We start from the raw sequence: 24,204 nt of genomic DNA, 5'->3' as shown, positions 1-24,204 counted from the left end.
CTTTTTGATCACTTTTTATTCTAATATTTGTAGGGCAAAGTGACTAAAAAACAGAAACTCTGGTAACGTTTTTTTTTACGCTGTTCACCGCGTGCAATAAATAATACAATATTTTGATACCTCAGGTCGTTACGGTCGTGGCGATACCAAATACATATGGTTTATTATTATTTTTCAATAATAAAGGACTTGATAAGAGTAAAAGGGGGATTGTGTTTTATTTGATTACTTGAAACTTTTATTGTTTTCAAACTTTTATTTTTTGCACTTTTTTTTACACTTTTTTATACTTTTTTTACACTTTTCTTCAAGTCCCACTAGGGGACTTGAAGGTCCAACGGTCAGATTTTTTTTTTTCTAATACATTGCACTACCTATGTAGTGCAATGTATTAGATCTGTCAGTCATTCACTGACAGCAAGCCGATTAGGCTTCGCCTCCCGGCGGGGCCTAATAGGCTTCCGTAATGGCAGAGCAGGAGACCATTGTGTCTCCTGTTGCCATAACAGCAGTCGCCAGTCCCGATTGCCTGTCAGGGCTGGCGATCTGCTAGTAACTTCTATGATGCAGCAATCGCTTTCGATTGCTGCATCGAAGGGGTTAATGGCAGGGATCGGAGCTAGCTCCGGTTCCTGCCGTTACAGGTGGATGTCAGCTGTACAGTACAGCTGACATCCACCGCTGATGACGCCGGATCAGCTCCTGACCCGGCGCCATCTTGCCGGCAGCTACGGAAGACGATCAGGCTCCGCCGCCGGGCGGATCTTGACCGGCTTCGGTGCTAGGCAGACCGTGAGGCCAGTATTAGGCCTCCGGTTGCCATTGCAGTCACCGGAACCCCGGCAATTTCATTGCTGGGGCTCCGATGAGCTGCAAACACCTTAAGTGCAGCGATCGCGTTTGAGCGCTGCACTTAAGGGGTTAATGGCGGGGATCGAAGCTAATTTCGGTCCCCGCCGTTACAGTCGGATGTCAGCTGTAAGATACAGCTGAGATCCGGTGATGATGGCACCGACTCAGTTTCTGAGCCGGTGCCAAACATTTGACGTACATGTACGGCATTTTGCGGGAAGTCAATGCTTTCCATGACGTACATGTACGTCAAATGTCGGGAAGGGGTTAATGACCAGCTCAATTTTTCTGTTTTTGCCTCTCTGCCTTTCAGCAGCCATAACTTTTTTATTTTTTCATTGACGTGGCTGTATGAGGCCTTGTTTTATGCGAGAGAAATAGTATTCTTTTTCCCCCACGGTTTGGGGGTAAAAAAAATTTTTTTACAGCGTGAATATAGGAAAAAGCGATTCTCGGCATAGTTTTTCTTGTTTCTTTTTTATCCCGTTCACGTTTCACGCTAAATAACCCATTCGATTAATTCTTCTGGTTATTATGGTCGTGTAGATACCTAATATGTGTAGGTTTTTTGTTTTTATTTAGTGTAGGGGCAATAAAATGTATTTTATGCAAAATAAAGACTCTTTTTGGGACTTTTTTATTTATCTATTTTTTTGTAACTTTTTCTTTTTTTTTTACTTGTAATGTACTAGCATACTCCTGTACGCTAATACATTACACTGTGTCACTATGACACAGGCTGCTGATCGGGCAGCACATAGTGAGCCCGAACAGCAGGCAAATGGAACAGACAGCCCTGGGTCCTTTGTTGGTCCCCAGGGCTGACTGCAGAGAGATTCCCCGGTGTTTGATTGCATCACCGGAATCCCGGCGATGCAATCAAAGAGGGGAATTCCCTTTGATCATGCCGCGGTCACGGACCGAGGTAATCAAAGGGTTAAACAGCTGGGGTCCGAATGTTTGCCGACCCCAGCTGTGTTCAGGAGGCTTCTCTGAGAACAGGAGCTGTAAGTTACAGCTCCTGCCTAGAGGATGAGCTCTCACACGAGCGCTCATCAGCCTCTCCTACAGCAACGCCAAAAGACATCGTTGTAGGCTCGGGACATGCTCCGCCTGACGTCAAAAGACAGTGGGCGGTCAGGAAGGAGTTCAAAAAGAAACACACTGCAAAAACATGTACGTGTGACTCTTAGGATATGTTCACACGCTGAGTCAAAAATGGCAAAAAATTACAGACCTGTTTTCAGAGAAAACAGTCTCTGATTTTCAGCCGTTTTTGAAGCTAAAAACGTTTTTTGAGGCGTTATTGCTAGACGTTTTTGGAGCTGTTATTCCATTGACACAATGGAAAACAGCTCCAAAAACAGCTCAAGAAGTGACATGCTCCTTCTTTTCACAGGGGCATATTTTTACACGCTGTTTATTAAAACGACGGCGTACAAAAATTCCCCATACGAACAAAACACTGTTTTTCCCATTGAATTCAATGGGCAGATGTTTATAGTTTATCTACCATTTTTTCAGACATATTTTTAAGCGTGTGAATATACCCTTAACAGACATATGTGAATTAGTACTCTTCAAAAAAAACGTTCCAGAGTGCAAGCTTGATTTAAACTGGTGTAGACCGGCCTAAAGTGCTGTGGTGTAGTAAATATTGCACACGAATATATATGTATATATAGGCTACTGATGTGCATCCGTAAACCATCCGTATTTACGAAAGCATTGGTAGGCAACATGTTGATGACATCATTTGCAATCTTCCTCTTTTTGAAAGGATCCATATATACAGATGGAACACGGAAACAATATGGACCGTATTTACGGACACCCTTAAGTATTTACAGATGATATACGGATGCCTACTTATCCGTATTTACGGTTAGTATTTCTGGATAGATGGAAATACTGTCGTATGCATGGGGCTTAAGTAATAACGTCAGTATGTTTGATGCAATGCTAGGTGATGTTGCGCTCACATTGGAAGGGCAGTGTCACGGTCACAGGGTATGTGGACCCACTAGGCCGCGCCGGCGTAGCGAGGAGGCAGCTGACCAGGTCACAGTCTACACAAAAGTCAATAGCAGACAGCAACACTTGGGTACCTGAACTGGTCCAGACGGTGGCTGTGGCTACAGCACGGATGGAGGCCGGTGCGGCAGGTAGCGCCAGACGTGGCGGGCAGTATCTGATGTGGCAGAAGACACTGGACATGGCAGAAGGCACTGGACGTGGCAGAAGACACTGGACGTGGCAAACGACACTGGACGTGGCAAAAGACAGCAGGTGCAGTAGACCCGACTCCAACATTGGTAGGCACAGGAACAAAAACAATACGGAATACAGGAACGGGTAACAGGGCACGGGTAACAACTGGAACGGGCCTGGGGCCTTCTTATAGACCAGGAAATCATGGCAGTTGATGATAATGATGACAATTTCATTTGTGGGCCCCTACGGGACACAGCAGAACGGAGCGGAAGTGAGCGCTGGCGTCTCCTAGGAAGGAGATGGGTACCAGCACTCACGGATCCATGGCTGCGGGCGTCGGGAGGTGAGTAAACCCGACAGCCTGCGGCCATGGACGCTACAGGCAGAATTTCAGCACTAGTGCAATGTTGCAATTGTACAGGCTCCTATGTGTGGAGAAGATACGGAAGTAATATGGGTCAGCTACGACCTGGTTACAAAAATCCAGGATGATATTCTAGAGAAGTACGAGAAACCACAAACGTAAATTCAAAGCAGATGAAAGTTAAAAAGGCAGGTACTGCATTTTTTTCTCATCTCAATCCATGAGAAAAAAAAACATCATGGCCATATTACACAGATATTCTATTTAATGACACCATTTAACCACTTCCCGCGATTGGGTGTGACTGTACGTCCGGATTGAAAGTGATTTCACGCATTCGGGCGTACAGTTATGCCCAAGCTTCAAACTGTCACCATGTCAATAGACATGGTGACAGCGTCCCGATCTCAACTGTCATACACAGTTGCCGAGCAGGGCTCGCAGCACAGGACCAATCAGAGTGGTCCCGTGCCGGCACGAGCTGTGATTTGCCAGTCAGTATTGACAGGCCAATCACAGCGCAGGAGCAGTGGTTTGTCAACATCTCTGTCTCTGACAGGCTCATTACTGTCAGAGAGCTTGTCAGAGTCGGAAGCAAGTGAAAATACAGTTTAGATTGTGAAAAAAGAACCCAAAAACCCAGCGATCTGCCACTTTTGCGCCCTTTTGTGCCCACTAACCAGTGATCACCCCTTTGGTGCCCACTGGTTAAGAAAAAAAGAAAGATATATACATACATACTAGCTGTTAATTTGCTGAGGTAATCGGGAGAAATTTCCCCCCATGCTTCCAGAAGCCCCTCCCACAAGTTGGATTGGCTTGATGGGCACTTCTTGCGTACCATATGGTCAAGCTGCTCCCACAACCGCTCTATGGGGTTGAGATCTGGTGACTGCGCTGGCCACTCCATTACAGATAGAATACCAGCTGCCTGCTTCTTCCCTAAATAGTTCTTGCATAATTTGGAGGTGTGCTTTGGGTCATTGTCCTGTTCTAGGATGAAATTGCCACCAATCAAGCGCTGTCCACAGGGTATGGCATGGCGTTGCAAAATGGAGTGATAGCTTTCCTTATGCAAAATCCCTTTTAGCTTGAACAAATCTGCCACTTTACGAGCACCAAAGCAACCCCAGACCAAAATATTACCTCCACCATGCTTGACAGATGGCGTCAGGCACTCTTCCAGTATCTTTTCGGTTGTTCTGCGTCTCACAAATGTTCTTCTGTGTGATCCAAACACCTCAAACTTCGATTCGTCTGTCCATAACACTTTTTTCCAATCTTCCTCTGTCCAATGTCTGTATGCTTTTGCCCATATTAATCTTTTCCTTTTATTAGCCAGTCTCAGATATGGCTTTTTCTTTGCCACTCTGCCCTGAAGGCCAGCATCCCGAAGTCGCCACTTCACTGTAGACCTTGACACCTGCGTTTTGCGGGTACTATTTAATGAAGCTGCCAGTTGAGGACCTGTGAGGCGTCTATTTCTCAAACTAGAGACTCTAATGTACTTGTCTTGTTGCTCAGTTGTGCAGCGGGGCCTCCCACTTCTCTTTCTACTCTGGTTAGAGCCTGTTTGTGCTGTCCTCTGAAGGGAGTAGTACACACCGTTGTAGGAAATCTTCAGTGTCTTGGCAATTTCTCGCATGGAATAGCCTTCATTTCTAAGAACAAGAATAGACTGTCGAGTTTCACATGAAAGATCTCTTTTTCTAGCCATTTTGAGAGTTTAATCGAACCCACAAATGTAATGCTCCAGATTCTCAACTAGCTCAAAGGAAGGTCAGTTTTATAGCTCCTCTAAACAGCAAAACTGTTTACAGCGGTGCTAACATAATTGCACAAGGGTTTTCAAGTGGTTTCTAATCATCCATTAGACTTCTAACACAGTTAGCAAACACAATGTACCATTAGAACACTGGAATGATGGTTGCTGGAAATGAGCCTCTATACACCTATGTAGATATTGCATTAAAAACCAGACATTTGCAGCTAGAATAGTCATTTAGCACATTAACAATGTATAGAGTGTATTTCTGATTAATTTAATGTTATCTTCATTGAAAAAAACTGTGCTTTTCTTTCAAAAATAAGGAAATTTCTAAGTGACCCTAAACTTTTGAACGGTAGTATATATATATATATATATATATATATATTATTTCATTTGAGTCCCCCACAGTGTCTTTCTGCCGTGCTCTGATCTATCACCTGTCGCAGTACCTGGTCACCATCACCCTGCTGTGTCCCTAGATTTCCCACTGCCCGAGTTCCCTGTTAGGTAGCAATGCCACGTCTCATTTAGTTTTTCCCCTGGTAGGTAGGGTACCCTTACTAATTGAATACAGCAGGATCGCTGGTCTATTCTCATTCCACAGTTGAGAGTAGCAGTTTATTTTTTTATATAAAAATTAAAAAAAAAAAAAAAAAAATTAAAAAAAAATTGGTTTGTTAGTTAGGTAGCAAGAGTTCGTTAGTATGGCCAAAAGAGTCTTCTCAGCCGAGGAAGCATATGAAATGCTTTGTTCCGATACAGACAGCGCGAGTGAAGGTGAAGCACAGTTCTTGCTTTCATCTTCCTCTGCATCCAGTGACTCTGCACCCCCCAGTCGGCGCAGGAGAGCCGTAGATCCTGTTCTGCCTGAGCTGACCTGGGAAGCTGCGGACAATTATACCCCCCAGGTGCCTGAACTTACAGCACCCTCAGGCATTCAAATTGAAAGTTTCAGCTCCATTGATTATTTCAAACTTTTTTTTTTCAGACGCCCTTTTAGAATTAATTGTTCTGCAGACCAACATCTATGTGGAACATTTTATCGCCCAGAACCCCGACTCTTTTTATGGGAGAAGCCAAAATTGGACCCCCACAAACCCAGTGGAATTGCGGAAGTTTTGGGGCATATTTTTAAGTTTTGGTCTCATAAAAAAGCCCAGTATTAGAGACTGTTGGTCCCCTGATATTTTATATAATACCCCCTTTGCCGCACAGTAATGACAAGGAAGCGATTCAAAGGCATCCTAAAGTTCCTGCATTACAATGACAATAGTCAGTGCCCACCCCCACAGCACCCAAATTTTGATAGGCTATATAAAATAAGACCATTAATTGCCCACTACTCCCAAATTTTTTCCCAAGTTTATACCCCCCAACAAAATATTTCGGTGGATGAATCACTACTCAGCTTCAAGGGTAGACTGCACTTCAGGCAGTATCTACCCAATAAAAGAGCCCGATACGGCATAAAACTTTACAAGCTGTGTGAAAGTGTCACCGGTTACACCTACTCTTTTAGGGTCTGTGAGGGAAAAGACTCCCAAATAGATCCCCCAGAATGTCCCCCACCCCTTCCTAGGAATTAGTGGAAAGATCGTATGGGATCTTATCCATCCTTTACTTGGCAAAGGATATCATCTTTATCTGGACAACTTTTACAATAGTGTCCCATTGTTAAAAGTTCTCTCGTCCAGATTCACCTTGGCATGCGGAACAATTCGAAAAAATCAGAAGGGCCTCCCCAAAACTTTGCTGGGTCATATCCTAAAATTAGGAGAGAGCAGAGCTGTCTGCAGCGACAATCTGCTCCTCCTGAAATATAAGGATAAAAGGGACGTCCTTATACTGACCAGCATTCACGACAGCAGAGGCAGCCTTGTCCCTGTACGTGGATCCACCACTCAAGTTCCCAAACCATTCTGCGTACAGGAGTACAACAAATATATGGTGGCATTGACCTGTCTGACCAGGTTATAAAACCATACAACGCCATGCGCAAGACAAAGGTATGGTATAAAAAGCTGTCTGTGCATCTTACACAGATGGCTTTATACAACGCCTTTGTCCTCTACAGATATGCTGGCAGTGGGGATACGTTCCTGCAATTTCAGGAAAAGGTCATCAAGTCCCTGATATTTGGTGACCAGGAAGGGGAGGGCAGTTCATCCGGTTCTTCCGTCAGCAGGATAATTCCCGGTCAGCATTTCCCCACAGAAATCCCCCCCACTGAAAAAAAACAGAAGCCCCAAAAAAATGCAGTGTGTGCGCCAAGCGAGGCATTCCTAAGGACACCACATACCAATGTGAGACGTGACCCACAAATCCCGGCATGTGCATGAAACAATGTTTCAAAATATATCATACCTCCTTGGATTTTTAATTTATTTATTCTTCATTCACCTTTTCTGTCTCCCATATTGGCCATTTTTACTGACCAGCCCCATTTAAAATTTGATCATTTAAAATTTGTAAAAAAAACACCAAAAACAAAACTAAAAATTCTCACCATACCAAGGACCCGAGGGAGTGTCTGTCTCATCCAGGTTGCAAGTCTGGGTGAGAGGAATAAATCCAGATGAGATTGGTTGTCTCAGCAAATCTTTTTTTGCTGAGGCCTTTGATTTATTTTTTGGGCTGGATATATGGAATGGTGGGTAGGTTGGTAGTGGGACCTGCCATTCCCTCTCCCTCCATTGTGGGTATTCCAGGTTGTCCTACTTATTTACTCAAATTAAAGTATTTCTTATTATACCCCTAGATGAATACATAGAGGGTTGTCACTTCACAATTTAAAAATTCTCACTATACCCCTAGATGAATACCTTGAAAGGTGTTACATTACAATCTAAATCTTCTCACTATACCACTAGTTGAATTCTTTGAGGGGTTTAGTTTCCTAAATGGGGTAACTTTTCTGGGTTTCCAATGTTTTGACAACCCAGAGCCTCTGTTTTCATGACACAGGGCAGTAAATGCCATCGTAGTAAGCCTCAGATGTTGCATGGTGCTCTTTACCTTCTGAGACCCACCACGTGCTCAAACAGCAGTTTATCTCCACAAATGGACTATTGCCGTATTCAGGAGAAATTGTGTAACAAACTGTGGGTGCTTTATCTCCTTTAACCCCTTGTGAAAATTATGAATTTGGGGCTAAAGCAACATTTTCTTTGAAAAAAATCGAAATTGTATTATTTTACTGCCCAGTGTATGAAACACCTATGGGGTCAAACTGCTCACTATACCACTTGAAAAATTCCTTGAGGGGTGTAGTTTCTCAAATTGAGTCATTTTTGGGGGGTTTCCACTGCACTGGTACCTTTACAAATGCGACATGGTGCAGAGAAATCAATCCAGCACTATAAAAGCTAAATGGCGTGCCTTCCCTTCCGAGTCCTGCCGCTTGCCAAAACATCAGTTTATGACCACATGTTTGGTATTTCCGTACTCTGGAGAAGTTGCTTTACAAATGTTGGGGTGCTTTTCCTCATTTATTTGTGGAAAAAATTAAAAATCTTGAGGTAAAGCTACCTCTTATTGGAAAATAATTACATTTTTCATTTTCACTGCCCAATTCTAATGAAATCTATGAAACACCTGTGGGGTCAAAATGCTCACTACACTCCTAGATGAATTCCTCAAGGGGTGTAGTTTCCTAAATAGAGTCACTTTTGGGGGGTTTCCACTGTACTGGTACCTTAGGAGCTTTACAAATGCGACATGGTGCAGAGAAATTAATCCATCAAAATCAGCGCTCCAAAAGCTTAATGGCGTGCCTTCCCTTCCGAGTCCTGCCGCTTGCCCAAACAGCAGTTTATGACCACATGTTTGGTATTTACGTACTCTGGAGAAGTTGCTTCACAAATGTTGGGGTGCTTTTCCTCATTTATTTGTTGAAAAAAATAAAAATTCTGAGGTAAATCTACATCTTATTGGAAAATAATGTAATTTTTCATTTTCACTGCCTAATTATAATGAAATGTATGAAACACCTGTGGGGTCAAAATGCTCACTACACCCCTAGATGAATTCCTCAAAGGGTGTAGTTTCCCAAATGGAGTCACTTTTGTGGGGTTTCCTTTGTTTCGGCACCACAAGACATCTTCTAACCTGACATGGTGCCTGAAATATAATTTAAGAAAAGGAAGGCCCAAAAATCCTCTAGGTACTCCTTTGCTTCTGGGGCTTTTGTTTCAGTCCAGTAGCGCACTAGGACCACATGTCAGATATTTCTAAATACTTCAGAATCAGGGCAATAAATATTCAATTTGCAAATTTCCCTTCCACTTTGCTTTAATTCCTGTCAAACGCATAAAGGTTTAAGAAACTTTCTAAATAATGTTTTGAATACTTTAAGGGGTGCAGTTTTTAAAATGGGGTTATTTGTGGGGGTTCCTAATATATAAGGCCCTCAAAGCCACTTCAGAACTGAACTGGTCCCTAAAAAAATAGGCTTTTGAAATTTTCTTGAAAATTTAAGAAATTGCTGCTAAACTTATAAGCCTTGTAACGTCCTAAAAGAATAAAAGGATGTTCAAAAAATGATGCCAATCTAAAGTAGACATATGGGAAATGTTAGCTAGTAACTATTTTGTGTGGTATAACTATCTGTCTTACAAGCAGATACATTTGAATTTAGAAAATGCTAATTTTTTGCAAATTTTCTCAAAATTTTGGTGTTTTTCACACAAGAATATTGAATATATAGACCAAATTTTTTCACTAACTTAAAGTACAATATGTCATGAGAAAAGAATCTCAGAATCGCTTGGATAGGTAAAAGCATCCCCAAGTTATTACCACATATAGTAACACACGTCAGATTTTAAAAATGAGCCTGTCATATGGTTCAGAAGTGGCTGCGTCCTTAAGGGGTTAATGTACCATATAATGTACTGGGTAATTTAAACATTTTTTGTGCGGAGTAAAATAGAAAAAAGCAGCAATTCATTGTTTTTTGGTTTTCCCTTTTACGACATTCACCGTACATTTTTTACGTTAATATATGGGAAAAATAAGAAAAGTAGGGGTTTGAACTATTAATATGAGAAAAAATTAGGGTAAATGAGAAAAAATGTGCTAAACCTACATTTCCTTTGAAAGAATGTAGATTTAAATTTTTACGGCCTACTTCCAATAATTTCTGCAACGTGTGGGGTCAAAATGCTCACTACATGCCTAGATAATTTCCTTGAGGGGTATAGTGTCACAAATCGGGTTACTTTTGTGGGATTTCCACTGTTCTGGCACCGCAAGAGCCCTTAAAACTTGACATGGTGCCTAAAATATTTTTTAATAAAAAGGAGACCCAAAATCCACTAGGTGCTTCTTTGATTCTGAGGCCTGTACTTCAGTCTATAAGCACACTATAACCACATGTGGGATATTTCTAAAAACTGCAGAATCTGGACAAAAAATATTGAGTTGCATTTCTCTCGTAAAACTTTCTGTGTTACAAAATTTTTTTTATTAAATATGAATTTCTGCAAAAAAATATGAAATTTGTACATTTCGTCTCTACTTTGTTTTGATTCCTGTGAAACGTCTAAGGGGTTAAGAAAATTTCTAAATGCTGTTTTGAATACTTTTATGGGTGAAGTTTTTAAATTGTCATGACTAATTGGGGGTTTCTAATATATAAGGCCCTCAAAGCCACTTCACAACTGAACTGGCTCCTGTAAAAATAGACTTTTGACATTTTCTTAAAAATGTGAGAAATTGCTGCTAAAGTTCTAAGCCTTGTAATATCCTAGACAAATAAAACGATATTCAAAAAACTCTGCCAATCTAAAGTAGACATATGGGGGATGTTAATTAGAAACAATTTTGTGTGGTATAACTGCGTGTCTTACAAGCAGATACATTAAAATTTAGAAAAATGCTAATTTTTGCCAAAATTTTGGTGTTTTTCACAATTAAATAATGAATGTATCGAGCAAATTTTGCCAGTAACATAAAGTCCAATGTGTCACGAGAAAACAATCTCAGAATCGCTTGGATAGGTAAAAGCATTTAGAAGTTATTACCACATAAAGGGAAACATGTCAGATTTGAAAAATGAGGCTCTGTCAGGAAGGTCAAAAGTGGCCAAAGCGGGAAGGATTTAAATAAGTTTAAAAAAACCTTTTGTGCCACTTAGGAACTTGAACTTATGAACAAGTGTTTGTTAGCTTGTTAGCATAATACACTGCAATACTTATGTATTGCAGTATATTGTGCTTTTTGCTGTCTCCAATTTAGCCCTGCCTTTGGCATAGGAGGACCAAGATGGTAGACCTGGTGACCTCCATCAGGCTCCCCAGGCTTTCTTGACAACCCATTGGCACACTGCGATTGCATCATGGGGGGGCAATGAGGTGACAGAGGGGGTCGCTATTGACTGCAGCTTCTAAACGGTTAAATAGTAATATACAGCTGACACCCGCGGGGTATAGAGCAGGCCCAGCCCGTGAGCCTTCTCCATACAACAATCCTCCAACCCCCCCCCCCCCCCGACTATAACGTAGTTGTACGTAAAATGTTTGTAAAGGGTTAAAGTCTATGGACACCTGGACTAAAGAGTATTTTCTGTAATTGGTCTTTATAACAAATTTCAGCGCTTATTCTGACAGGCGGCTCTCTGACAGCTTGATCTCCAGTGGCTCCTGACTTCTCCTGAACGCTCATCTCAGCTGAATTATGATCAAATGGAAGTTGTGAGAGTACAAGAATTTTTCACTTTCCACAGTTTTTAATTGGCTAAGCAGTCAGGAGAAGAGTGGCCTCCTTCAGCCAGTTAAAACAAACAACCCACTACTTTTCTAAAGACAAAGAGTGTTCATGCCATCATGCACTAATCTACCAGGGCCTAAGGTGCGGGACTCACAGATTTTTGCATTTCTGACAGCAGGATTGGACTATACACGTGGTATGTTTTTAGTGTGTTAGATAGTAGACTTATCTTTAATCCAGACTATTTGCCATGTTGTTTAATTTTTGTGCAATAAAAAAACAAGGGTGACAAAGGTGCACATCACCTTAATAATGCGTGTTTGTGAAAGCATCAAGCACAAAGATGCCTGGGCCTACAGCTTGTGTTATATTATCACATTTTCTATTTAAAAAAAAAAAAAAAAGCTTTACTACATGGTAGTTAGTGTCTGTATGTAGCCCTGTCATGCACAAAGTGACCTGGATCAAGGCCTCTACTACCTACTAACACTTATTGATACTTATATTTATACTTAACTAGATATAGAATTCTGGATAGGAAAAATACAACATATAAAATATCTCAAGTAGTATGTATTTTATGTTTTTATATCTGAATGTTGGCAAGAAATCGGATCGCAAAATCAATCAGGTACACTGAGGCAAAAAAATAAAATACATAGAGATAGAATCAGCAGCTAACTCAAAACATGGGGGTCTTTGTGCATTTCTAAAGATTATCATAGTTCATATAGTGGACAAGCACTTGGACACAAGTGCACTATTACCAACAAGACGTCTATGAATTTCAGAAACATCTAGAACAGCAAGACAATGATAAGATGTTTTTTCCAATTAAAAATAAATTTGGGAAACATTGGACAAATTTCTGTTTTCACTGACTAGAGGGTTTTAGGAAAAACCAGGAACGATTAGCAGAAAGGATAGAAGGAATAAGGCTTCCCATAAGGAGTCAATGCTTTAAATGGAAATGCAGGTTCTTATTTATTTTAAATAAATATATAATGTTTTTACCCTGTAGCCTGTAACGGCTCATTTACACGACAGGGTCCGAGTGTCGGACGATAAAATCGGCCGTTTTGGGCCGTTTTTCCCGGCCGGTTTGCATCCGTTTTGCATCCATTCTGATTCCGTTCCGGGATGTGTTGCCGTTTTTAACGGCCGATTTTGACCCGTTTTGCATCCGTTTTTTTCCCTGTCCGTTTTAAAATCGGATGAATTTCATTTCAATTTGTTGCCACACACAGCCCTTTGTAGATAATGCCACAGCCCCCCTGGTAGGTAATGCCACCCAGCCCCCTGGTAGGTAATGCCAGCCAGCCCCCTGTAGGTAATGCCACCCAGACCCTGCAGGTAATGCCACCCTGCCCCCTGTAGGTAATGCCACCCAGCTCCCTGTATGTAATGCCACAAAGCCCCCTGTAGGTAATGCCACTGAATCCCCTGTAGGTAATACCCCTAAGTCCCCTGTAGGTAATGCCACACAGCCCCCTGTAGGTGATGCCACACAGCCCCCTGTAGGTGATTCCACACAGCCCCCTGTAGTCGATGCCACACAGCCCCCTGCAGGTGATGCCACCCTGCCCCCTGTAGGCGATGCCACCCTGCCCCCTGTAGGCGATGCCACCCTGCCCCCTGTAGGTGATGCCACCCTGGCCCCTGTAGGTGATGCCACTCAGCCCCCTGTAGGTGATGCCACCCTGGCCCCTGTAGGTGATGCCACCCTGGCCCCTGTAGGCGATGCCACCCAGCCCCCTGTAGGCGATACCACCCTGCCCCCTGTAGGTGATGCCACCCAGACCCGTGTATTTGATGCCACCCAGCCCCATGCAGGCGATGCCACCCTGCCCCCTGCAGGCAATGCCACCCTGCCCCCTGTAGGTGATGCCACCCTGCCCCCTGTAGTTGATGCCACCCTGCCCCTTTAAGTGATGCCACCCAGCCCCCTGTAGGTGATGCCACCAAGTCCCCTGTAGGTGATGCCACACAGCCCCCTGTAGGTTGCACCCATCCCCCCCTCCTTCCAGGAGAAGTCACTGACTTCAATGTCCATATATGGACAGTGTAGTCACTGACTTGTCCTGGAGAGGAATTCCCTGCCACAGGTCGGGAATTCCGCTTCAGAAGTGAGTGACGTCACTGTGTCCATATATGGACAGTGTAGTCACTCACTTCTCCTGTAGCGGAATCCCCGGCCATAGAGTCGGAGATTACACTGCAGAAGTGAGTGACTTCGCTGTGTCCATATATGGATAGTGTAGTCACGCACTTCTCCTGTAGCGGAATCCACAATCCCGGGCCAGGGATTGGGGATTACGACTCCTACAGGGAGCAAAAAAAGACTCTCCTCCTCCTCCTCACAAGCACTCTGCACTGTGAGGAGGAGGAGGAGAGAGAGCGCGTGAGCGACGGAATACATGGCCGTCACTCGGGACACATTCCGGTGATTGCCGTGTATTACCCAGCCCCATAGACTTCTATGGGAGCCGGGCGGCCGGGTAAACGGCTGAAAATAGGGCGTGTCCCTTTTTTTGACGGCCAGGTTTCCCGGGTTGTCAAAAAATCGGTCGTGTGAATAGCCCTATTAGGTGTCTATAGTTCCTAATGCAGCCGATTTATGAACGGCCGTCACCCGGCCGGGAAACCTTGTCGTGTGAATAAGGGCTACATTTTGACAGTGTAGCTTACCAGAGAAACACTGCTAGAATGGGTGATGTTATTTCTAATCAAAATAGCAAACATAAAAAAAATATTGTGAATAAAAGCATTAATACATTTATGTAAATTATGTGCCTCAGATTTGACTTTTGCTGTTACATAGTTACTTTTTATGGTTGAAAAAACGCTTCCATTAAAAGGGTTTTCCAGGAACACAATTTTTTTCCAGGCATAATAAATTAGAAACAAAGAATGAACGGAGTGGACATAGAGGAGGCTGTGGACCAATAGGATGCCTCAAATCCGGGTATACATCAGAAGTCACGAGTTTGAGGCATCCTATTGGTCCACAGCCTCCTCAATGTCTGCTCCGTTCATTCTTTGTTTCTGCATTAATATCGACACCATTTTCATCAGTGCCCGCAACCTGCCTGCCCCGATGGTATCTACAGTGATGATGGGGATTATCTGTGACCGCACCTCAGATAAAGCAGATGGGCGAGATAAACTAAAGGGAAAGAGAGAACTAGTGGGGAGGGCCAATACACACAGAGGGGACAGAATAATTAATGAAGAACCGCCCTGTGTCTTTACGTAGGTTAGTAAGGTATCGACACAAGACTATGTGTATACTAACTCTCGTGCATGAGCCTGTGTCGAGAGAAAAAAAGACAAAGATGAAAAGCAGAACTTCTGGCCAGGCAGAGGTAGGATTAATAGGAAGAAATGTGTTCATATTTAATACAGACTGTATATTAGGAACTTTATTCAATATTTACATAGAGCATTAGTTGAAAAATGTTGTGTCCCTTGAAAGCCCCTTTAAGTTCAACCAGGGAAGGGGAGAGGATGAGGATGAAATGAAGGGTCGGAGAATAAATCTTAGAACGTAGTTTCTTCTTATTAATCCGGAAGAAGATAAAAACCCATAGGGCATAAGACAATCTGTCCGAAAAGGGAAATCACTCCTTATGAACAAGCTGGAACAACATTAAAATAAGGATTCTTTACATGTAAAAGCAGGGCCGGCCTTAGGATAGATGGCGCCCCATGCAAAATTAACTTTCGGCGCCCCACCCCATCATAAAAAAATGCCCCATAAAAAAGTATAATGCCCCCCACAATATAATGCCCTATATAGTGCCCCCACCCAGTGTAATGCCCCTTTAGTGCCCCCCATACAGTATAATAATAATATAATATATTTTTATCCCTTCTAGGACACAGTATTTGGTCCTCTAATTATGCCCACAAAGTATTATGCCCCCTAAGTGCCACACACAGTATATTGCCACCTGTAGTTCTCCTACACAGTATAACGTCCGCTTAGTGGCCCCACACAGTATAATGCCCCCCTCCCCTGGCTGCAACACACAGCCCCCCCCCTTGTAGATAGTGTCTCCCTGTAGATTGTGCCATATAGCCTCCCTGTAGACAGTGCCATAATCCCACACCTTCTCCTTGTAGTTGCAGTAGTGCCAAATAGCCCCCCACCTCCCCCTTGTAGACAGTGCCCCTAAACAAAACTCACCTAGTTCCCATGACGAACTGAGCTGCTCCACGATGGGATCCTTGCGTAGGCCGGTGTGATCCTGTAGCATAGTATAGCGTTTCCCAACCTTTCCGGACTCGAGGCACCACTGGAAAAATACAATTTCCTCAGGGCACCCCTACCAAAAATTGTTTAGAGAAAGACAGAAAATGGCTAAAAACAAGCACTACACTCGTAGGGTATGTTCACACAGCATTTTTTGTAAGGTAAAAAAAATCTGACTCAAAATTCCTTCAGGAATTCTTTGTAGCAGATTTTGATTTGACAGCTTTGTTTGACCTTTTTTTTTTTTGCATTTTTTTAAGCCGTTGAGGCTAATGCAAAAAGGCGCAGGCAAAAAAGCACCAAACGAGCGCCGCAGGTATTTTCTGCCTTCTATTAATTTCATTTGGAGGTCAGAGGTGGAAACCACTTGAAGACTATCAGCCCCCCCACTCACAGTAAAATGGCCATCAGCCCACCACTCACAGATTCCTCCTGTAGATAGTGCCACACAGCCCCCTTGTAGGTAGTGCTACACAGCCCCCTGTAGATAGTGCCAACCAGCCCCTTGTATGTAGTGCCACACAGCCCCATGTAGGTAGTGCCACACAGCCCCCTGTAGGTAGTGCCACAAAGCCCCCTGTAGGTAGTGCCACACAGACCCCTTGTAGGTAGTGCCACACAGCCCCCTTGTAGGTAGTGCCACACAGCCACCTTGTACGTAGTGCCATGAAGCCCTCAGTAGATAGTGCCACACAGACCCCTGTAGGTAGTGCCACATAGCCACCTTGTAGGTAGTGCCACACAGCCCCCTTGTAGGTAGTGCCACACAGCCCCCTTGTAGATAGCAGCCCTCCTTCCTGTAGATAGCGCCACTGTAGCTCCCTGAAGGAGCGGAATCCCCCTGTGGCTGGGGATTCCGCTCCTGTTGTATATATGGACAGTGACATCAGGGGCAACTCCTAAAGCGGAATCCCCATCCACAGTGTTGCCGACACTGTGCCCGGGGTTTCCACTCCAGGATAAGCCCTAGCCATCTGTGTCCATTTATTGACAGTGACGTCACTGGCTTCTCCTGGAGTGGAATCCCCAGTCACAGCGTTGGGGATTCCACTCCAGGAGAAGCCCCTGACGTCTCTGTCCATAGATGGACAGTGACGTCAAGGGCTTCTCCTGGAGTGAAATCCCCAGTCACGGAGTCCGCAATGCTGTAGATGGGGATTTCGCTTCAGACGTTGCCCCTGATGTCACTGTCCATATATGGACAGAGACATCAAGCACGCCGTCCAGGAGCGGAATCCCCGGCCGCACGGGGATTCAGCTTCTTCAGGGATCTACAATGGCGCTAGTAGATAGCAGAGTAGGGAGATACCTCCCTGCTCTGCTATAGTGGCATCACTTCCGCTGTAGAAGGCGCAGCGTCTGCTAGTGGTGCCACCAGCCATGGGGGGGCACGTCCCGACGGGTGGCACGGGCACCCTAATTTCCGGTGTTGCCGCTAGCAGCCGCTATGGCTGCTGCATTGGTAGCGATGCCACTGAGTGAAGAAGCGCCCGGGCGGAATGGCTGTTGCTGAGTCACCGGGCCCGGGCACTTCTGAAACAAGCAGGGGAAGGGAGCCAGCACAGCGCCACCTTCTACCTGCTGGAGTGATGCGCCCTGTGCAATGGCACAGGTCGCACACCCCTAATGTCGGCCCTGTGCACAAATCTTTCACAGAAACAAAACGCCTTTTTATCTGCTGTCCACTCTGGCTAATTGATGAGGGTCCTGAATTGATGACCCCCTCATTACAATGACGACCATTCATTTGAATGGCTGCCATGTGATGCTACACTTCCCCTGAGTGGCCAGATGCTGGCAATAACAGGCACTCACCGGGGGTTAGAGAAGCCAGATCTGTTTTAAAAAGTGGTTATCCTGGTGAGACAATATTATTAAAGCTATCTATGCTTTGTTATAGGGGCAACCCCCAAGCTAAAAGGATTTGTCAGTTTTTTAAAAATCTCATCTTGCTACAAGGGTTCCCCAAGTATATGCTGATCCCCTCTAATACCCTATTAATTCCTTAATAGGTTATTTGAAAATGTATTTTCTAAACCAGACAACCCATTTAACACAACAAATTTTAGTGCATTATTTATCGTTATTTACCTGCAGTAATACAGTACCACCAAGTCATCTACATTTTAGTAGATGAGACTTTCCTTTCTTCTTTTTCTTTGTATATGAGTGACTGTCAATTATTTTTTCACTTTGATTTATCCGTAAAACATATTAATGACATATTAAAGAGAAAAGAATTTGAAGTTAGCTTAAACCTTTTGTTACTGGCATCAAATAGTCATAATTGCATTCTAGATCACTGTTCACTTTAATCTTTCTGGAATAATTAGAAACCTGAATGCTGCGATAAGCACTAGCTCCATTCTCCATAAGAATTTGAGCCGGTACTAGCAGAAACCTCACAAGCGCCAGTAAATGTGTTCAGTGTTCACATGGCAACCATGGCCTCCACTTAGCTACACGTTGTCACAAAGAGGAAAAAATTATCTGCCACATCATTGTGAAACTTACATTAGGCAGTACATTGGCCTAAAATTCCTATACTTGGGACTGATGCCATTGGTCCATTAATGTTCATCAACAAGACTGGAATGTAGATCCATTCCTCTGAAAGACTCTCTGGGCTAAAGTAAGCATTAGGCTGGGTTCACACAACCTATTTTCAGACGTAAACGAGGTGTATTATGCCTAATTTTACATCTGAAAATACGGCTCCAATACGTTGGCAAACATCTGCCCATTCATTTGAATGGGTTTGCCGACGTACTGTGCCGACGACCTGTCATTTACGCGTCGTCGTTTGGCAGCTGTCAAATGACTGCCTCGTCAAAGAAGTGCAGAACACTTCTTTGAAACGTAATTTGAGCCGTTTTTCATTGAAAAAGTCAATGAAAAACAGCTCAAGATTACGGGCGTCAAAGACTCCTCGCAAAATGCGAGGAGGAGCTTTTACGTCTGAAACGACGCAGCTGTTTTCTCCTGAAAACAGTCTGTCTATTCAGACATAAAAGCCAGTTCTCGTGTGCACATACCCTTAAATATGTATGTGTGTGATTCTGACATATGCTTGGGTGTGAAGGAATTGAATAAAAGTTGTGATCTTTGCACATCTGATGTAAATGTGGGTAGAAAATATATTTAGCTCATAAATACTTGTGCAATTTTAAAAGCAATTTGAACCTCAATGAAATTTGATGCTGGTGCAAATTATATTACCTCTCATTGGATTAACGGGATATATATCAGTAAGTCGATTGTTACATAGGTGACCTTAGGCCATAAAAGTTTATGTGAAATGTTCAGTGAAGTAGTTTGCAAGTATTAGTTGCAGACAAAATGTGAACATTTATAATGTGTAGGGAATAGTATTCAAAGTGTGAATAACATAGCTTGGAAGGACATCTGTTATGTTTTAGTGCAGAAAATAAGTACACTTTCATTTAATTAATGCAAAATATGGAAGGATATAAGCAGCGCCAACAGTTTTACAGAGCATAACTGTTTAAAGTGGGAATGTACCAAATAATGTAACACTTTTAATTTGAAGATAATCAATTATTTTGAAAGGGAATGTACATGATTAGAATAGCATAGCTGCTTACATTCAAAAACAGCGCAACAACCATTTACAGGTTGTGTGTGGTATTGCACAAGGAAAGATATAAATAGATTGTAATGTCGGGGTAGGGAGACAGACAGGTGAGAAATAATCTACCCGCCACTCAGTCCCTGCCTACTTGCACGGCCCGTCCTAGGCGACGGCGTACAACTGGGCGACGGTCCCTACGCTCAATAAGTGCACGACAGACAAACAGACAAGGGTACACAGAAGCTAAGGAAAATGGGTCAGTTGCCCACGGTAACACTGTGAGCAACAAGAGTAGTGAACGAACTGAGTCAAACCAGGAGTGTACGAGTTACCAAACGCAGGGCAGGAGCGTAGTCAGTGAAGCCAGGGTCAATGTGAAGCAGAGGTCAATAGTACTAGCAGGAACAGCAGAGCCAGGAAACAAGACAGAATCACAGGCAAAGGAGAGCAGGAAATGAAGGTATAAATAGACAGAGGGTGGGAGCTAGCTCTGTCTGGCCAGGCTGTGATAGGTTCTCCCACTCCTCAGCTTACCAGCCTGAGTGGTAGCAGATCGAGTTACTCTATCAGACCTAGGAGCAGATGCAGACTGATTAACCACGGGCGTCGACACAGAAGCTGTGTCTGGCAGATGCTTTACAGTACCCCCCCCCCTTTATGAGGGGCCACTGGACCTTTCCTAGGTGGACCTGGCTTATTGGGGAACCGAAGATGGAACCTCCTGAGCAATACCCCAGCGTGAACATCCCGGGCGTGTACCCAAGTCCTCTCCTCAGGCCTGTGTCCTCTCCAATGGACCAGGTACTGGAGGGACCCTTGGACCATCCTGCTGTCCACAATCTTGGCCATCTCGAGTTCTACCCCTTCAGGGGTGAGAACAGGGACCGGAGGTTTCCTTGAGGTAGCCAAGGACAGGGAGCAGCGTTTCAGGAGGGAGGCATGAAACACGTTGTGTATTCGAAAAGACGAGGGTAACTCCAGCCGGAAGGAGACAGGGTTAAGGACCTCACTGACCTTGTACGGCCTATATACCGGGGAGCAAATTTTTGGGACGGAACTTTAAGATGTACATTTTTTGAAGACAGCCACACCAGATCCCCGACCACAAACAAGGGGTTAGCAGAAAGTCTTCTATCTGCCTGAGTCTTTTGTATGCTCTGGGATGCCTCTAGGTTCTTCTGAAGCTGGGCCCAGACTGTGCACAGTTCCCGATTAACTAAATCTACCTAGGGATTGTTGGAACCACCAGGTGAAACGGAGGAGAACCGCGGATTAAACCCAAAATTACAGAAAAAGGGGGAGACCCCCAACGAGTTACTGACCCGGTTATTAAGGGAAAATTCGGCGAGGGGAATGAAGGAGAACCAATCATATTGACAGTCGGAGATAGAACACCTTAAATATTGTTCTAGAGACTGATTAGTCCTCTCAGTTTGGCCATTAGTTTCAGGATGGAAGGCCGAGGAGAAGGATAGATCAATCTCTAACTTTTTACAGAAAGCTCTCCAAAACAATGAAACAAATTGTACCCCTCTGTCAGAAACAATATTGACAGGAACCCCATGGAGACGCAGGATGTGTTTGACAAACAAGGTAACTAACGTCTTGGCATTGGGTAGTTTCTTGAGGGGCACAAAGTGGCACATCTTACTGAAGCGGTCTACTACAACCCACATCACCGACTTGCCTTGAGATGGAGGCAGATCGCTGATAAAATACATGGAGATATGGGTCCAAGGTCTCTGGGGAATGGGCAAAGAACATAGTAAGCCCGCTATTCGGGACCTGGGAGTCTTGGACCTAGCACAAATTTCACAAGCGGCGACGTAGGCCTTAACGTCTTTAGGCAACCCAGGCCACCAATAGTTTCTAGCAATGAGGTGCTTGGTACCCAGGATGCCTGGATGGCCAGATAGTGCAGAGTCATGATTTTCCCTGAGTACCCTTAGCCAGAATTGCAGGAGAACAAACAGCTTGTTCTCAGGAAGGTTCCCGGGAGCTGAACCTTGATCAGCCGCAATTTCGGAGACAAAGTCAGAATCAACAGAGGATATGATTATACCTGGGGGCAAAACACAAGCAGGATCTTCCTCCGAAGGAGGGCTGGCCATGAAGCTACGCATCAGCTTTAATATTTTAAGACCCAGCCCTATAAGTGTCCACAAAGTTGAATCTAGTAACGCCCATCGAGCTTGTCTCGGGTTTAGCCTCCGGGCACATTCTAGGAAAACCAGATTCTTGTGGTCGGTAAGGACCGTTAGCTGGTGCCTAGCCCCCTCCAAGAAGTGGCGCCACTCTTCAAATGGCGATTTAATGGCTAAGATTTCGCAGTTGCCCACGTCATATTTACTCTCAGTGGGCGAGAACTTCCTGGAGAAGTAGGCACAGGGACGGAGATGGGTGAGGGACCTGGTACCCTGGGACAAGACAGCACCCACTCCCACCTCGGAGGCGTCAACTTCCACGAAGAATGGCTCCATTTGGTTAGGCTGAATCAGCACTGGGGCAGAGATAAAGCACTTCTTAAGGATCTCAAAAGCCAGTACCGCCTCCGGAGGCCAGTGAAGGAGATCAGCACCTTTGCGAGTAAGATCCGTAAGAGGCTTAGCAATGACCGAGAAGTTAGCAATAAATCTCCTGTAATAATTAGCAAACCCGAGGAAGCACTGCACGCCTTCAGGGAGGCAGGTTGGACCCATTCAGCCACAGCCTGAACCTTAGCAGGGTCCATGCGGATTTCATTAGGAGTGAGGATTTGACCCAAAGATTGTATCTCCTGCACCCCAAACACACATTTTTCGGATTTAGCAAAGAGTTTGTTTTCCCAAAGGGCCTGGAGCACCTTCCTGACAGACATGCTCAATGTGGGAGGACCAGTCCTTGGAAAACACAAGAATGTCATCAAGGTACACTACCAGAAATACCCCCAGGTAGTCTCTTAAAATCTCATTTATGAAATTCTGGTAGACCGCGGGAGCATTACACAACCCAATGGACATGACGAGGTATTCAAAATGACCTTCGAGCGTTTTAAACGCAGTCTTCCACTCATCCCCTTTTCTGGTTCGGATAAGGTTACAAGCCCCCCGCAGATCAAACTTAGAGAACCATTGGGCCCCCTGAACCTGATTGAGGAGATCAGGAATCAAAGGAAGGGGATACTGGTTCCTTACAGTGACCTTATTGAAGTTTCGGTAATCGATGCACGGCCTAAGACCACCATCCTTCTTCCCTACGAAGAAGAAGCCAGCACCTACCGGAAAAGTAGAGGGGTGAATGTAACCCTTGGCCAGGCTTTCCTGGATATATTCTCTCATGGCCTCACGTTCGGGACAAGAAAGATTAAAAATCCTACCCTTAGGGAGCTTAGCTCCTGGTACCAAATCGATTGCGCAATCGTATTCCCTATGAGGAGGTAACACTTCGGAGGCCTTTTTAGAAAAAACATCAGCGAAGTCCTGAATAAACTCAGGTAGAGTGTTCACCTCCTCAGGGAGAGAAATAAAATTATCAGAAAAACAGGACGTCATGCATTCATTACCCCATTTGGTAAGATCCCCAGTATTCCAGTCAAACGTGGGATTATGCATCTGCAACCAGGGAAGGCCTAAGACCAAATCGGACGATAATCCCTGCATCACCAGTACAGAGCACTGCTCCAAATGAATGGAGCCAACAATGAGTTCAAATACAGGGGTATGCTGCGTAAAATAACCATTGCCAAGTGGAGTGGAGTTGATACCCACTACCGGGTCAGGTTTAGGTAAATCAATCAATGGCATAGCGAGAGACATAGCAAATTCTACAGACATAATATTAGCAGAAGACCCTGAATCCACGAAGGCACTGCCGGTGGCAGACCTACCCTCAAAAGAGACCTGAAAGGGTAGCAAGATCTTATTAGGTTTCATATTTACGGGAAATACCTGTGTACCCAAGGGACCTCCCCGATGGTCACTTAGGCGCGGAAGTTTTCCGGCTGCTTATTCTTACGCCTAGGACAGTTGTTCACTTGATGCTTGTCATCCCCACAGTAGAAGCAGAGACCATTCTTCCTGCGGAGCTCTCTACTTTGTTTGGGAGACACGGAGGCCCCGAGTTGCATTGGTTCATCCGAGATTCCCGTGGAAGAACGAAGCAACGGAACCTCGGGAGCCATCATGGGGGAGCCAGAGGAGAAGGCACAAAAACATTCAAGTTGTCGTTCCCTGAGACGTCGGTCAAGACGTACCGCTAAAGCCATAACCTGATCTAGAGAGTCAGAAGAGGGATAGCTAACTAATAAGTCTTTCAGGGCATTCGACAGACCCAATCTAAACTGGCACCTCAAGGCAGGTTCATTCCACCGAGAAGCTACGCACCACTTCCTAAAGTCCGAACAGTACTCCTCAACGGGTCTCTTACCCTGACGTAAGGTCACCAGCTGACTCTCGGCAAAGGCAGTCTTG

Source organism: Rhinoderma darwinii, chromosome 8, assembly GCF_050947455.1.
Source record: "Rhinoderma darwinii isolate aRhiDar2 chromosome 8, aRhiDar2.hap1, whole genome shotgun sequence".
NCBI lineage: Eukaryota > Metazoa > Chordata > Amphibia > Anura > Rhinodermatidae > Rhinoderma > Rhinoderma darwinii.
Note: the sequence above shows the minus strand (reverse complement) of the source record.